General features: G+C 41.3%; 1 protein-coding gene across 2 annotated transcripts in view; it reads left to right on the plus strand.

Moving 5' to 3' along the window:
• Nucleotides 1–16,743, plus strand: part of Lancl2 (LanC like glutathione S-transferase 2) — a 199,716-nt gene that overhangs the window by 159,644 nt on the left and 23,329 nt on the right. Inside the window, exon 10 of one of the 2 annotated variants that reach the window (XM_071614805.1) lies at nucleotides 6,198–7,063. The exons of the other annotated variant lie outside the window; for it this stretch is intronic. The gene's annotated coding sequence lies outside the window, so the exon portion shown is untranslated. Of the gene's footprint in view, nucleotides 1–6,197; nucleotides 7,064–16,743 lie in introns of those variants that run through there. 2 annotated transcript variants of the gene reach the window in all.

A 16,743-nucleotide genomic window follows, 5' to 3' on the forward strand; every position in this document is an offset into this window, starting at 1 on the left:
TGAAAGCACCTATCTGTCCAGCATAAAAATCCTATACTTGGGCTGAAGTTGTAGCTCAGTGCAAGAACATGTGCTCAGCAATGTACAAGGCCCTGCGTTCAATCTTCAGGACAAATAAATGACTAAATCCCTTGTATCACCACAAGCCTTCATCACTGCTCTGCTTGTCAGCCCACAGCTGTTGGCCAGCTGTATTGTGCATGCACATTGTGTGGGTGGGGATGTGTGGGTAGGGAGTAAGATTCTCACTGACCCAAAGTATTTCAAAGGGAAAAGTGCCACAGAAATGAGGATATCCATGTCCAATTTTAGGTGTGCTCAAAATTTGAGAGCTCAGAGGCTGAATTGTCAGCTCCTTTGGCCTTTTCTGTGTTGAGTTCCTTAGGAAATCTCCCTGGTTCTGTGCTACCTCCCACCCTTAACCCACAACTGTCCAAGATAATGTTGTGGCTCATAGGACCAGTTATCAGATAAAGTGCAGGTCACATAGGATCTTAGCCTACCCTTCAAAGTATTGCCCATAGGAGGATAAAACATGTACCAAACAGCATATCATATATTCACCCATAATCAAAGATTTTATTTTTTTAATAGTTCCAAGAACCAACAAGGCCATCTTTGCAAACAATTTTCCAGTGGAGACTGTAATGAAGTTATCAAATACTTCACTCTAAGCTTCTAGAAACAACCATGGGGCACAGTGGTACACACCCATAATCGCAGTGACTTGAGAGGCTGAGGCAGGAGGATCACGAGTTCAAAGCCAGCCTCAGTGAAAACAAGGCACTAAGCAACTCAGTGAGACCCTGTCTCTAAATAAAATACAAAATAGGGCTTGGGATATGGCTCATTGGTCAAGTATCCCTGAAGGAAAAAAAAAAAAGGAAGGAAACAACCTCCACATTTCTCCAGTAAACCAGTCCAGCTCACCTGGGTGCCCCCAGGATCCCTTCTAGAGGCTGACAGTAGCTGAAAGAAGGGTCGTGTCCATCTGCAGTGCTGTTTCCTCGCTGCAGCTGAGGTGAATGTTTTGAGTTCTTGCTTGCCTGAAACATATCTTTACTGTGTCCTGACACTTACGTCACAATTTATCTACAGAATTCTTGGTTGGAGATCCCTTTCCTACTGGAACTGCAAAGCATTATTCTATCTGCAAGCATTCAGTTTTGCCACTGGGAATTTCCCAGCCATGTGTTATTTCTTTGTACATGATCTTATGTTTTTTACAATTGTTTTGTAAGTTGTAGGATTTTGTTTTTCATTTGTCATGATAATAGGACTAGTCCTGGGTTCTTGGTAGGCCCTTCCAATCTGTGAACTTGTATTTTTCAAGTCTAGAAAATTTTCTTAATTTATTTCTTTAATGTTTTTTTCCTCTCTGATGACCTTGTCCCTTTTCATTGAACACCTGTTATTTGCATGTTAAACCTTCAACTATGGTCTCTGGTTTCTTCTAACGTTTTATACCACCTCTTTGTTCTTTTGCTTTACTCACTTGAGATTTCAGCTTTATCTTTCAGTCCTCTTATTGGCTATTTCATTTTTTCTTTTCCTAGAGTTTTCCTTATTCTCAGCCTATCTTTTATATTTATGGTATCCTATTTTTATTTTTTTGGTTGCAGTATCGTTTCTTTCTGATGATGTTGATTTATTCAACCAATATTCACAGTGCTTACTCTACACCATACCCTGTTTTAGGTGCTTGGAACCTATCAGTGAACAAAACAGGCAAAGATCATTACCAAGCCAGTGTGGTGGTGCACACCTATAATCCCAGTAACTTGGGAGGTTGAGGCAGGAGGTTTGCAAGTTTGAGGGCAGCCTCATCTACTTAGTAAGGCCCTAAGCAATTAAGCAAGACCCTGTCTCAAAATAGAAAGGGCTGGGGATACACAGCCTCTAAGCTGAATCCCCCATGTCAAAAAAGAAAAGAAAGAAAAAAGAAAAACATTACCATAAGGAATTGGTAGTCTGGTGGGGAGACACAAAATTAACAAATAAGAAAATTTTCTCATACATTGTAAAATAATGATATGGAAACAAAACGAGGGTTGAGCTTTAAATATGTTGAGTTTGAATAGACATGGAGTAGTCTGGAGCATGAAGCAAAATCTGAAATAGAGTTGTCACTTTGGTGTTATTTGTATATTGACATTATATAAATCCATGAGACCAGATGAAATCACCAAAGAAATGAGGGTAAAGAGAGCGGGGGGAGGAGGGGCACTGAAGACAGAGCCTTAAGCAGAACAGTGAGAACACTGAACCTATGTGCAGAAAGGAGTGATCAGCTGTTTCTTATGCTTTGACAAGTAAGATAAAGACTGAGAATTGACCTTAAGATTAAGCTGCATGGCAGTCATTGGCTAGTTGGTCCGCGATATAGACACACTTGAAAGGAAGTTTATTACAAGAGAGGAAAGAAACAGCCATAACTGGTGAGAGCAATGTGATCAAGAAAACACTTTTAAGTTTCAAAAAATAACAGCATGTTTTTAATTGATGGGAGTGCTGTTATGGGCAGTTAAAAAATGATGATGTAGGACAGAAAGGGGAAAGTGCTGGTTTGCTGTCCTTGCATAGGAGAGGAGGGGTGGGAACTAGTGTCCAGTGCTGAACTGCTTCAGATGGGAGCACGGACATTTGATTTAACTTTGGTTAACAGATGCTGGTGGGCGGTGGGTGGTGGTAGGAGCTGTGGAAATTCTCTCCTGATTGCTTCTGTTTTCTCTGAAGTGAAGTCGAAGCAAGCAAGGCAGCATCTGCTAAGTAAGGATGGAGGAGGAGGAGGTGTTGGGATTAGAAGAGAGAAGAAGCAGTGTGAAATACTATCCAGGAGGATGGGAGAACAAGTGAGTGGTTCTCCAACTTCAGCATGCTTAAAAGATCACTTGAAGGACTTGCTGAAAGACAGATTGAGGGGCGAACCTCCTCCTCTTCAGTAGGTCCGGGATAGGGCCCAAAAGTTTATATTTTTAACATAGTCCATAGTAAGCTGTTGATCCAGAATCCCACGTCAGGAAAACAGTTTCTCCCTTGGGTCCTCTCGTTGCTCCAGAATGGCTGGTCTGGAGGCAAGCTGCCTGGAGGTAAGATTGATAGCATCCAAGGCCCACATGGTTGGGCATATAGCTGAGACCAGTCAACTTCTGGCCACAGTCAGCTTGCTTTTTAGTGCATCTGAATTGCCTTTTCCTGTTTGTTGGCTTTGGTTTTCATCCATAAATATTTGTCTAATATTTATTTTTCATCTATACTTATTTAGCTTTGATATTAAAGGGTTCACACAGTGACATGCTGCAGAAGGCTGCAGAGTTATGAGTGGGAGGATAAAGTGGATGGAAAATATTTGGCCATAGATGAATCATGGCTATGTAGTGTGGTTGGGATGGACCTTTTAGTTGGGAACCACAAAGGTCAGTTTCTGGGATTCCTCAGTTCCTGCTGAGCCCACCCAGTTCCCTGCTTGCGACAAAATAGGAAGGAATGGGGGAAGAGAGCTAAGAGGCCACCATTTCTTCAAGATGGTAATCTGTGTGTATGTACTGCTCGGGATTGAACCCAGGACCTAACACATGCTAGGCAAGGGCTCTACCACTGAACTACACCCCAGCACACAGGATTCACTCAGACCTTAATGTTGGGTCAAAACCTCTCTGGTTTACTTTATCCAAGAAAAAAAAAAAGCCTCCAGTTTTGCACTGGGCTAAGGGAGGGCACCTAGATCGTTGTCTAAACCTACTTTGACCTGACCTCCTCACTGCCATCAAAGGTGCTCAGCCATGGGCTGGGATTCTAAGTAAATGATAGGTTCTCCCTTATTCTCCTTGTTCTGGCTCTTGTTCTCCTTACTGTGTGCTCAGGGCTCACTTGTGTTCCTCTATCCTCCTGTTACCATGTTCTGCTCGGTCATTTGTCACCCATTTATCTGCTTCTTGGCTTCCCCAACTTTGTGCCTGTTTCTTCTCCTCTCCCGTGGGGCGGGAGGACACCTGGGTGGGGGGACAGCCTGGGCTGTAGGGACTTTGGAAGGAAGCCCAAATGTGCCTAGTCACAAGCTCTTGCCCAGGCTCCTCAGAAACTCACTGTCTTAGGCTCCTGCTTAAATTTGAAGGGCCAGAGAGTGGCCAGATATTTTTGAGCCCATAGGGGTTTTAATGTCGGTAGTCTTCCTGTGACTCTTCCTGTGTCACTCTAAGCTCTGCACAGCCATCATCACCACATATTGAACAGAATTTAAACATCCCTTTGCTCCTTGTCTCCATTCTGAACATCATGCTCTTATGTTGAAACCAGACTCGGGGACTAGTCAGGGGAGGGCGCTATTGTCTGCACTCTACATTGCCAGACTATTCTGGGTTCTTTGACATTCTCTCACTTTGAATGATTTTGCAAATGTCTTTTTATTTATTTATTTATTTTGTCTCATAAGGAAAACCAACTAATTTTTTTGTCAAAGGGAAAAATTCACAAACTAAGAACATTTAGTGTTGGCAAGATACTGCAGTTTCTCAATTGTTTTGTGTTTCTCTTAGTTCTCTCTGGGAGGACAACTTTAGGGGTCATGAAGACCAGAAGGAGGTAGCTGGGGGAAGAAGGAAGACAAAGGAAGCAGAAATTGCAGTGGCCTGTGGTGCAACGATAAGACAAAGGCTACCATCCCTCTTTCCCCAGCTTGAGGAGTACTAACTTCACAGATGCATTATACCGATGCCTGAAATTCCTTGATTCCTCACCCAAATAATTTTACAAATTGTGAAATTAAAGCATCTTGGGGAAATATAGGCATGGTTTATTCAGTAACTCAGCCTACATATATGGAGACTATGACAAGAATGATGACTGACATCCGAATTCTCTCGGTTTCAATCTGAGTTTTGCTACTTTCAATGCTAATTTAAAGAGTTGTTGGAAGGATTAAACAAAATAATCTGAGTAACACACCTGGCACTGTGCACATGTTCAATACATGCCACTTTCAAATTAATAGACATCAGATGATTTTTCTAGGAGAAAAAGTATTTTATAATGGAATTGGTTGCTTCTGCAGCTGGCACTCCCCTCAGAGAGCAGTAGGGCAGCTTCAGTCCCAGGTAAATGAGCTTTTATTGGTTCTTTCTGCCTATACAACACCATTTTCCTGTTTCTCCTGGGAATAACAACCACTTCCTTCAGAGAACAGCTCTTTCCACTTAGACACTGCAGTTTCAGCACACACACCCGACATATGGCTAGCTCTTTTAGAGAGATGTGATATTTAATTTAAAATTAGCACATCTTGAGTCATTGGTAATGTTCCCAAGGGCCTACTCAAGGGACACAGCAACAGGGATTCTTCACGTTCTTTATTCTAGGCTTTCATACATTTAATGGGTTTAACTGCTTGAGTGCATTTCATTTCTAATGTATAATAATAATATCAACCATTTACTGAGCTGAGCACTGTGCAAAGCAACTTGATAAGCATCATTGCATTCAATTATCCCATTTTGCCCTGCTGAGGCTTCTGCATAGGCTTATCAGCCACAGTTTACTACCTATTAGGCTGGGAAGGTTGGGAGAATTACCCAAAGTCATATTGCCAGTGAGTTGTGGAACAGATGTTCAATCAAACACAAGTTTACCAGAATAGCATTCAGATGTTTCAAGGTCAAAGATAAATATGAAACTGATCTCTATTCTTATTGAAGAGTGAGGGTAGGGGAAGAAGATGAGCCATTTGAATGGGCAGTAGTGTGACATTACGACATCTAGAGCCTAGTGAATAGAGACAGTGAAGCAGCAGTGAAAAGCTGTGCTCAAGTCGAAGCACAAAATCATGTACATGAGCTTTATTTCTTTTTGGTACTTTTTTCAAACAAGTATGGGTCTCAGAGTTATAACCTATGATACATTTGAAGGAATATTAGAGGGTAAATGGAACTGCTTTGTCTCCTAATTATGCAGTGATCATCCATGGCTCTTTGGAGATCAGTAGACATTGTGTGCCTTCTGATGGAAATATACCCACTGCTGAAGTAGACCCTTAAAAAGAAAAAGAAAAATCTTACATGTGGACTTTTGTTGCAAATTGCCATTATATTTGCTTTTCTGAATATTTTTTAAAAGGAAAAAGAAGGAGGAGGAAAAGAGAAAGAAAGAAAAGAAAGTAAACAAAAAGAAAAAAGCAACTGAATATGATCTTTTTTTTTTCTTAGTTTGCAAGAAATCCAGAAGCACAGGGCAAAGAAACATGTTAAAGATGGATGCAGTCAGCAAATTCCAGACTGTTGGTAAACCTGCAAGACAAATGACCCAATTTCTTTTCCAAGAAAAAAAAAAAAAAAAAGCAAAAAGATAAAAAAGAAATAGAGAAACTTATATATTCCAAGAGATACAGAAATCAATTTTATGGTTTGGATCTTACTTGGATCCTGACACAATTTTTTAAAAAGTTGTGAGAGAAGGAAATTGTAGATACTGATAAGATCTTTAAAGACATTAAAAAATTATTGTTGATTTTTAACTAAGTGTGATATGCTATATGCAGAGATATTTTTGGAGGAAATGTCTGAAATTTACTTCCAAATAATCCAGGCAAAGGCCAGAGGGATCTGTGTGAAACAAGATTGACCATACACTCTGATTTGTTGATGCTTGTGACAAGCACATAAGAGTTCATTATGATAATCTCTGTTCTTCTGTACTAGTTAAGGTTTATATGTGAGGTGTCCCCTAAAAGCTCACGTGTGAGACAATGCAAGAAGGTTCAGAGAGAAATGATTGGGTTTTAAGAGTCTTAACCCATCAGTGATTTAATCCCCTGATGAGGATTAACTGAGTGGTAACTGAAGTGGTAGGGTGTGGCTGGAGGAGGTGGAAATTGGGGCATGGCTTTGGGTATATATTTGTTATCTGGAGAGTGGAATCTCTGCTTTCTGATCACAATGTGAGCTGCTTCCCTCTGCCACTCTCCCACCATGATGTTCAGCTTCACCTCAAGCCACGAAGAATGGAGCCTGCCTTCTATGGACTAAGACCTCTGAAACCATGAGCCCTCAAATAAACTTTTCCTCCTCTACAATTGTTCTGGTTGGGTCTTTTAGTCACAGCAGCTAAAAAAAAAAGCTGACTAAAATAGTACTCTCTGAAATTCTTCAAGATTGGGATCATGGGAATCTAATGTCCTAGAAAAGTTTGTATGAAACCAATACTCTGAGAGTAGGACTAGGGGCCACAGGCAGTGGGGAGGGGTGGAGAAGATGCTGTGTCTTAGTAGAATCTGGAAGCAAAGGAAAAAAACCAAGAAGTGTTCAGTGCTGGGGTTTGGTGCTCTGCAGACTGAAGAGCAGTCTTCCAAGCACTTCTAAGGCCATGCTGCTTTGCGTTACCTTCCATCCCAGTTCAAGTATCTCCAATGTCAGTTGATAACTCAGGACAAGCCTCCAAACCACCATCAAAGCTCTAGACTACAATAGATAAATTATAAAATAAAGAAGTCAATATATTCATTCATGCCTAGGTATAGCCTTCCCCTAAATTTCTTGCAGTACTAGTTATCTATTGCTGTGTAACAAATTACCCCAATACATAGTGGGTTAAAATAATAATAAACATATCTGTTTCTGTGTGAAAGAAATTTAAGAGCAGTCTAGCTGAGCAGTTTTGACAAAGGCTCCCTCCTGAGTCTGTGGTTGTGATGTCACTGGACCTGGAGGACCACTTCCAAGATGTTCACTCACAGGGCTTGCAGTTTGGTGCTGTTGTGGCAGAAGGAGTTCTCTACCTTAGGTTTCTAGGACTGTCATAACAAAGCACCACAATGTGAGGTGGCTTGAAATGACAGTTCTGAGGGCTAGAAATCTGAAATCAAAGTGTCAGCAGAGTCATGCTGTTTCTAAATGCTCCAGGGCAGGGTCTGTTCTGTGCCTTTCTCTTAGCTTCTGGTGTTACCAGCAATTCCTGGTGATCATTGCCTTATGGATGTCTCACTCCAGTCTCTGCTTCTATCCCCTTAAGTTGTTCTCCAGTGTCTGTCTCTTTTCCTCTTCTTATGAGGAAACCAGTCATACTGATGATGGGCCCACCTTACTCCAGCAAGATGTCTGCAATGATATCTTAACCAGTGACGTCTGCAACTCTATTTCCAAATATGATCTCATTTTGAGTGGCTAGGACACATGTGAATTTGAGGGTGGAGACTCTGTCCAATCTAGTACATTCTTTTTGTGGCCTTTTTTAGTGTCCATATGATATGGTAATTGGATTCCCCCAGAGCAAGAATCTAAGACAGTCCAAGGCAGAAACTGCAATCTTTTATGGCCAAACATTTGAAGTTATACACCATCATCTCTACAGTGTGCATTCGGTGACTACACAAGCACACAAATATCAGGTGGCAGGGACCATTGAAGGCATCTTGAAGGCAGGATACCTGATTCACATCCTTCCACCTACAGAAGATGCTCACCCCTTCCACTGCCCCTACCCCAATGCCTGTCCCATTACAGCATCAGCCTCTGCTAGGCTGTTCAGCACATTCCTCTCAGCTCCTTTGAAGCTTCTTTTTTTTCTTTTCTTTTGTTTAAATCTGAACAGTTGCCTTGGAGATATGACCCCAGAGTGTCCTCTCTCATTTTCTTTTTCTTTTTCTTTTTTTTTTTTTGGACACAATATTTTTATTTTATTTTTATGTGGTGCTGAGGATCGAACCAAAGGCCTTGCACATGCTAGGCAAGTGCTCTACCGCTGAGCCACAACCACAGCCCCTCCTCTCTCATTTTCTTATTTTTAATTTTGTAGTACAGGGGATTGAACACAAGGGTGCTTTACCTCTGAGCTACATTCCCCATCCCTTTTTATTTTTTATTTTGAAACAAGGCCTCTCTAAATTGCCAAGACTGGCCCCAAACTTGAGATCTTTCTGCTTCAGGTATCCGAGGTAGATGGGATTACAGGTCTGCACTACCACACCTGGCTGAGTTTTCTCTTAGCAAAACTAGTTAACAAAGATTTTATAGCTACACCTTTTACTTAATACCATACTTTGCTGACAGTACCCTAGGTTTTCTTTTTGCCTGGAAGACATTTTTAAATTTTACTTGTTGGCTATCTGACTCTGAGAATTTTTAAATTAACAAGACTTGATTCTCTTGTGTTTAATAGTTTTCTCTTTAGCTTTTCCATCTTCTTACACATTTTACTATAAAGAACAAAAATACAGACAGTATTTTTAACATTCTGCCGGGGAATCTCCTTTACGGAATTTGGTTTATAGGTGTATTTTTTGCTTTCTTTCTCAAAAGAAGTATCATAAGTATCAGACAAGACAGAATTGAATAGGACAAAAGTAAATAAAAACATTTTGCTACTTTATATCTTTCCAGTGTACTCTCATAAACTTTCCTCATCTCCCTCTTCTCCCTCTTCCAACTCTCTCTCTCTCTCTCTCTCTCTCTCTCTCTCTCTCACACACACACACACACACACACCCCACATACACACACCTGCTGCATCATTTGAAAGGAAGCTGTAGGCATTATGACTCTTTATTTCTAAACACTTCATATACATTTTCAAAAAATATAATTGTCATATAATCACAATGCCAATATCAAACCTAAAAAAACAAATAATACATATTTCAAAACACAATATTATGTTGCAGCCAAATCATATTCTATGTTCACCAATTGACCCAAGAATATCTCTTAAGTCTGCATTGTTTTATCAATTAGATTAGAGTAAATGTTTTAGATTTTTCTTTCATCTCTTCTACTTTGGGACAATCCCCTCGTGCTGTTTCTTTGTTGTCTTAAATGGCATTGTCTTTCTCGGGACCCCAGGGCTGTTGTCTTATAGAACCATTCCCCACCTGGCTTTATCTGATTCCTTCCCATTGGTGTCATAACTTTTTCTGCTGCTTCTCACTTCCTTTAACTAGAAGTTAGGTCTGGATTCTAGAATTATGCTGAATGTGGTGATCACTGGCCGCAAATGGGTTTTTAAACTTAATTTATAAAGATTGACTTACATTTAAAATAATGTTCCTCATTCTCACTAGTCTCATTTCAAGTGCTGGACAGTCACATGTAGTGGCTACTATATTGAAAATTCAGGCCTAAAACATTTCCATCATCATAGAAAATACTACTGGATAACACTTCTCTCAAGGCCGTCAAGTTAAGCTGGTATCCAGGTTAAACATGTGTTGTTACTTTTAGTAGATATTTGGCATAGCCAATTACATCACACAAAAAAGCTGGCTGGAAGGTACAGGGTGCTCTTGGGGGACTATTTTAAACTTCACGCATGTAAATTAGAAATATTATTCTCTTCTCCACTCAAGATGTCCTTCTCTGGTTCTGTAGTCTGGATCCTATATCATAAGACAGAAACAATTTCTTGTGAAAGAAAATAGAATCAAAGAATTTCAGGGCTGAGTGGGAATTTTGATATTATTTTATAAGCAGCTGAGGAAACCAAGACCAATAAAAGTTCATGATTTGCCCAAGATCACTGATAGCTATTTGGCAGCAGAGAATGATCCTCAACAATCATCTTCTTACCTGTGAACCACTTTATACGTCAGAGTTGAAATACTTGCAGAAATTGAGATCAGTGTACTGCTATAGCTACTACAAATAATGTTCATAAAATATGTTTTGTTGAATCTTTAACGCTGCTAGGCATTTTGATTAGCCTTTAGGAAAACCATATCACATAATTCTCAAAGCCATCTTATGAGCTAAAGTTAGTAACAGAACATTTAATCAATAGGAATTTATTTATTTATTTAGGTAACAAGAAACCTAGAATTGGCTCATTCAGAGGTTCAACAGTATGAAAGCTGGTGTTCCTAGATTATGTTGGCCTTTCCCTCTTGGTCACAGGACAGCTGCTGCAGCCCCAAATACCACATCAATGATCATAACAAGGTGAACAGGCATGTGGCAATGCCAACAACTTCAGTTCCATTTTTGAGAAAAAGAAATCTTTCTCAGAAGTCCTAGAGAGGAGTTCTGCGTATTTAATTAGCCGGAACTATGTCACATAATCTCCCTGAACCCCTAGTACAAGGGAGAATAGGAAAATTAATATGATGTGTAGCTTTTCCAGATCCTGTCGAAGAGACAGGCAAGAAATAGGTTTAGGAATGGGGTTGGATAAGCCAAGCAACAGTAGAGTTCTTCTGTACTCATGATTCCAACGAGGGAACTGATGGTCAGAGTGGTAGAATATGGTAAGTGGCAGAACTGCTTTCACTGCAAAGCTCATGAGTAAGGTTTATTCACTGAAAATCTGTGATGAGGACTTTGGTGTTACTTGAGTCTGGGGCTGGTTCAATTTACTTGCAGAATCAGTGGGGTCTGCATGTCCTCAAAGAACAGAAGAAGCCAACCCTGGACAGAGATTTAGCCACCTCATTAAAGAACAAAAGGCAATTTGAGTGGAATTGCCTGATGGTATGTTTGTGATGTGGATTTAGAGAATTTCTGTTTCTACACACACAACATATATATGCAAGGCTAAGATGTATGCTATGTACGTTCAGTGCTATATCACATACGTTTCATAAATATATAATTAATGTTATAGCCTGTGTTTTCTAACTCTCCCTTTTTTGGAGAGCTTAATCTTGTCAGTCTTGGTTTTGCCAACAGCAGACCTTTTCAAGAAAAGTAATTTCCACAAGTGGTGAGAGATTCATTAAGAAAAGAAAGAAAGATGGGGTTTCTTTTTCTCCCTTCAAATTAGCAATTACACATGGACTAAATCATTATAGTTATACCTCATTGTAATTGTAACAGTCGTTATAATTAATTCAAGATCATTATTATTCATTTTAATTCATTCAAAATCATAATTATTATGATTTTTTATTTGTAATTGACAATAATACAGTGTTGGAAAAGGCTGGAAAAATAAATTAGTATATTCTTTTTGAAAATGATGTGTTCAAGGCCCTAAAACATGCACATATGCTTTGATCCAGCAATGAGATCTAATATTTTATTCTGAAGAAATAAATATAGATGTATATAAAAATAGACAAACATACTCAGCACAGCATTATTCATAATGAAAAAAATTAGCAACGACTTGAACTAAAAAAAACAATTGGATAAAATATAATAATCTCACAAAGTTCAAAATGAAACAAAACAAGACACATGTGATGAAGAAAATCAAAGGATTTATAAACACAAAATGTGAAATAATGGTGGGAAGTAGAAGGCAGAAGAGATCCATGGGGATCTCAGTTCTGTTTCTTAAGTTCTGTTCATGTTAGTATCATACTTGTTCTGCATCTTGCACAGCCATGAGAACAAACCCAGACATCACAATGAAGATTGATTATTTGCTGGAGCCATAACCCTGGGGGTTGGCAAGAGATCTCTGTTCCACAGTCATCTAGGAATCCCATCACCTCCCACAACCTTCAAGTCCTCCACTGGACCTCCTATTCCAGGATCCAGAAAGGGAAGGGACAACTTTTAGGACCTGGCAGTATTGCAGGGCCAGACCTGGAAGTGCTTGGTTCACCAGTGTCTTTATTCAAAGAAACAAAACAAGACACAAATGCGATCTGGCTGCTGGGGCTGGGAAATGTGGACCCACAAAATAGAGAAAGTGGCACTCCTGAGTGGCTAGTCAGTATCTGCCACAACGTCTTACTCTTGCTGCATTCATTATTGTGAATGAATAAAATATTTGATTATTTCAAAATGAAAACCAAAATGGAACTACCTAAAAATTCTATCAGAAAAGGGGTTAAATAAAATAGACTGTAGAACGATTATATAGCGGAATATTAGCTAATCATTATCAGAGAAGACATAGGACAATATTGAAAAGCCTTAGAAATCCAGGCTTAAAAAAAAAAAAAAAAGTCCTATTTTGATCCAGGGTGTCTGTTTTTGGAGCAAGACAAGGATTAAGCAATGGAAATAGACCCAATTGTCATTCTAACTAGGGATTCAGGTGCTTTTCTGCAGTCTCCCCACCACCACCACCCCGCCTTTTTCCTCGCACTGAACATTATTATTTTCATAATTAAACTAGAAACAAAAATCCCATAGTTTTGGTTTCGAGTAAAAACTGCACAGTGGTAGGTGCCCCGCTCTAAAAACACCGGGTTCACCTGCTCTTGACGCCCCGCCCACGCCCCGCCCTCCGCACGCGGGTGTAATGCTCGCAGCCGCTGCAGGTGCGGGAGGCCCAGACCGCCTGAGAGTGCGGCGTCGGGGGAGGGGGGTAGGAAGGACTCGAAGGGCCCATCCGCGCACTGCCTGAGCTCGGCTCGGCTGAGTGGGGGGGTCAGCCTCCTGCCAGACCACTATGCCTCACGGCCTGGCTCGCCATCGGTCCAGCGGCGGCCGGGTCTCCGTTGCTGAGCTGGGCGTTCCCATCGCAGCGACTGCGCGCCCCAGAACAGATCCAGTCTCGCGCCTTCCCTGAACTCCTCAGGGCGGGTTTGATGCTCACCGCACCCCTGCGTGCCTCCCAAATCGACTTTCTGGATGAGGCAATGAGGTAACCAGGAGGTTCCCCGCCCCTGCGTTGGGTGACGACGCCAAGTCAGGCGCCAAGGGACTGAGCCTTGCCCCCGCGCAGCCTTGGTCTCCCTGGGCCCGGCCTCTCCAGTACCCAGGGCGAGCTCTGGGCTCAACAAGCAGCGGAGACGTCAGTCTAAATATCAGCTGGCATCTCAAGGCTTTTCTGTGTCCAGGTTCTGGCTTCTCAACTTGAGTGCAAAGCCCTCCGTGCCCAGGCAAGGAGGAGACAGGAAGATGGTAGGGAAAGCTGGGAGCAGAGCAGGGAGAGGAGGTGAGCTGAGCATCTACTTCTTTCCCCAGGTTCTGGGACTAATATAATGGGCGGCGCCTGAGAGGAGGTACAGAGGGCCAAAGCTGCAATGAGGTGACCTGCCCTCCCCAGGACTTCCACCAGAAGTGAGCTGTCTTCAGGGCACAGGGGCATTTCAGTGCCTGAAGTATAGACAAGGCATACCTGCTGGTCTCCCAGCGCCTGTGAACCACTTGCCTCCCAAACTAGCAGGAGGGCCTTGGCCTTTATCTCCCCAGGCCAACGCAGAGAAGGGCCCTGGAGAGCAGAAATATTTTTTTAGGCAAAAGTTTTACACAGGGTGCCCTGGGCCTGGCCTGGTTTGTGGGAGCTATCAGAGAGCCAGAGAGACCACCTGCCTGCCTCCTGAGGCGACTCTGCTCTCAGTGAATGCTGTCAAACTCCTGTGAGACCTCCACTCACTATACACTTCTATATCTGGGTTGTAGGACTGGTCTTGGATGCTGTAGGTGGTCGGGCCTTAGAAATCTTTGAGTGCAACCCTATCACATTTGAGGGGAAATATTTCTCTGAAACACTTGTGTGGTCAGAAGGTCTTTGGGGATGCTGATGAGATGACACAATTTATGCAACCTTTGTATTTCTTGAATCTCTCTGTGAACCCTGAGAGGGTTGAGGAAGTTCTTCCTGACAGTGATGACGATGAAAAAAAATTTAAAAAGAGGAATCACCGCATCTTTGCCTACTCTCTTCTATTTGCTCTTCTATTACTCTTTCCAGGAATACCTGAGATTTGGAGAACTTGGTGAAAACCAACAGTGACAGATTTGTGGCTGGGAGACATTTGGGGGAGGAGACTTGAAGGCTGGCTCTAGCATTATCTCTGAGACATTGTGCACCAAATCCTGTGAGCTCTCTTGAGTCCTGGGATCTCTTCCCCAAGGTATTCCTCAGGAGCAACTGGATTCCATTTCCACCACATAGCACCTTTGAAGGCTGGAATAAAATGCTGAGCTACAATGGGACATAGCAATCCTCACTCTCAGCTACAGTATCAGGATGTCACTCACCTTTTGTTAATCAAGCCTAAGATTCAATTTCTGACCTTAAAAGTATTACAACAGTCTGCAGGATCAGAGTTTGAGAGAATTGTGTTGGTTCACTAGAAAATTGTAAATGGTATTATCACAGGAGTTTGAATTTTCTCCTCAATCAACCTGTCTATAAATAACTTTATTTTAATCTCCCTTGATCTTGTTACAAGTAACCAGCCAGAACATAGGAACTGCACATTTTCTTATGCTTTCCAGACCTGCAGTATGCAGTTAGAAAAAATAAAATAAAATCATTAGCCCTGATTAGTTATCGAGCACTTGAAATGTGCTCCTCCAGGTGAAAATGTGTGTTAATGAGTATATGCATGCCTGTAATACTCACTACTTAGGAGGCTGATGCAAGTTCAAGGTCAACCTGGGTAATTTAGTGAGACCCTGTCTCAAAAAGGGCTGGGGATGTATCTCAATGGTAGAACAATTGCCTAGCATGTGTGAGGCCCTGTGTTCAATTCCTGATACTACAAACAAAGGGAACAAACAAAACAAAATAAAATGAACATAGTATGGGGACAAGAATAACATTTTTTGTTAATGTATTTTATATTGTTACATGCAGAAATAACATTTTGACATAAAGGATGAATACATTATTAAAATAAACTTCACTTTTTTATTTCTAAAGTAGCTAATGAAAATTTAAAACAACATTTTCATATCTTTAAAGGACAGTGACTGGTCTAGAACTTATATCTAAAAGCATTTCTCTTAAAGTTTAAGACAAGTTGCAAAGTTCTTTTTGCATTAGTGTGTTTTCTGTTGCTATAACAAAATACCTGAGGCTGCATAATGTATAAAGAAAAATGGTTTATTTAGCTCACAGTTTTGGAGGCTAAAAGGTCAAGACCTGTTAGCTCCATTTGTTTGCCCTTTTGTGAAGACTTCATGGTGGATAGAATCACGGTAGAAACATGTACTAGAGGGAGAGGTACTATCCAGAGTCCTATTAAAACTATATTAATCTCTTCTAAGGGTAGCACCCCTAGTGACCTACTCATGTTATTATATGTCCCACTTCTTTTTTTTTTTTTTTTTGTACCAGGATCTGAACCCAGGGGCACTTAACCACTGAGCCACATTCCCAGCCCTTTTTTATTTTGAGACAGGGTCTTGCTAAGTTGCTTAAGGCCTTGCTAAATTGCTGAGTCTGGCTTTGAACTTGTGATTTTTCCCTAGCAGTTGGAATTACAGGCATGTGCCATCACACCCAGCAGGTCCCACCTCTTAAAGTTTCCACCACTTATCACATTTCCCTAATGAGGAACAGCTTTCAACACGTGAATGCTTAGCAGACAAAACACATCCAAATTGTAGCACCTTTCTACCACAAAAACGGGGGGATAATTATAAGGGCTGCGCCCAGGCAATTTTCACATGTATTGGCTTGTTATCAATTTTTTGTTCCTATGTATGTACGTGGGTTTGGGGCACATCACTCAAGCTTCATGACATCAGGACTGTCTCTAATTTCTGACGTCTAGAGAGGAAGACAAAGGCAGCCTTCTCCAGCATTCCAATTATTGCTGAAAACAAATCAAGTCTTTTTGCTGCTCCTTCTTTATACTCTTGGAACCTACACAAGAATATAAGCCCCTTTCATAAAAGTAAAAACCAGATCGCCAGGGCTGTTGTCAGAGGAAGGCCTCCTAGTAGGAAGATGCAACAGGATCCAACTCATATTCCTGTTACCTTCCTCTTGGGTGGAAGGGGCTGGGGCAGACTCTTGTCTTGATAATCATTCCTACATCCACCAGGCCACATGTGGGATGACGATGTTGCAACCTTCAACACTGTCACAGGTGTGCGGCAGGATCCCCCTTCCACATGCAGCACAGTCCATCTG

The sequence above is a fragment of the Marmota flaviventris genome, chromosome 1, assembly GCF_047511675.1.
Source record: "Marmota flaviventris isolate mMarFla1 chromosome 1, mMarFla1.hap1, whole genome shotgun sequence".
Taxonomy (NCBI): domain Eukaryota; kingdom Metazoa; phylum Chordata; class Mammalia; order Rodentia; family Sciuridae; genus Marmota; species Marmota flaviventris.